Here is an 846-nt window from a genome sequence, read left to right as displayed (position 1 = left end):
ATCTAACCTCCTCTTGAAGACCCCCAGGGTAGGGGAGAGCACCACCTCCCTTGGGAGCCCGTTCCAGACCTTGGCCACTCGAACTGTGAAGAAGTTCTTCCTAATGTCCAGTCTGAATCTGCTCTCTGCTAGCTTGTGGCCGTTATTTCTTGTAACCCCCGGACTTATAGGCAGCCACAAGGTTGCCTCTCAACCTTCTCTTGCGGAGGCTGAAAAGGTCCAGTTTCTCTAGTCTCTCCTCGTAGGGCTTGGACTGCAGGCCCTTAACCATACGAGTGGCCCTTCTCTGGACCCTCTCCAGGTTATCCACATCCCTCTTGAAGTGCAGCGCCCAGAATTGCACACATTACTCTAACTGCGGTCTGACCAGCGCCCGATAGAGGGGAAGTATCACATCCTTGGACCTATTCATCATGCATCTGCTGATGTACGATAAAGTGCCATTGGCTTTTCTGATGGCTTCGTCACACTGCCGACTCATGTTCATCTTGGAGTCCACTAGGACTCCAAGATCCCTTTCCACTTCTGTGCCACCCAGCAGGTCATTCCCTAGGCTGTAGGTGTGCTGGACATTTTTCCTCCCTAGGTGCAGCACTTTGCATTTCTCCTTGTTGAACTGCATTCTGTTGTTTTCTGCCCACTTGTCCAACCTGTCCAGATCTGCTTGCAGCTGTTCCCTGCCCTCCGGCGTGTCCACATCTCCTCATAGCTTTAGGTCATCTGCAAACTTGGACAGAGTACATTTCACTCCCTCATCCAAGTCACTGATGAAGACATTAAAGAGTATCGGTCCAAGGACCGAACCCTGTGGGACCCCACTTCCCACACCCTTCCAGGTCGAAACCG

Source organism: Alligator sinensis, unplaced genomic scaffold (genome assembly GCF_000455745.1).
Source record: "Alligator sinensis unplaced genomic scaffold, ASM45574v1 scaffold310_1, whole genome shotgun sequence".
In the NCBI taxonomy this organism is placed as follows: Eukaryota; Metazoa; Chordata; order Crocodylia; family Alligatoridae; genus Alligator; species Alligator sinensis.
This window is presented reverse-complemented; position numbering follows the sequence as displayed.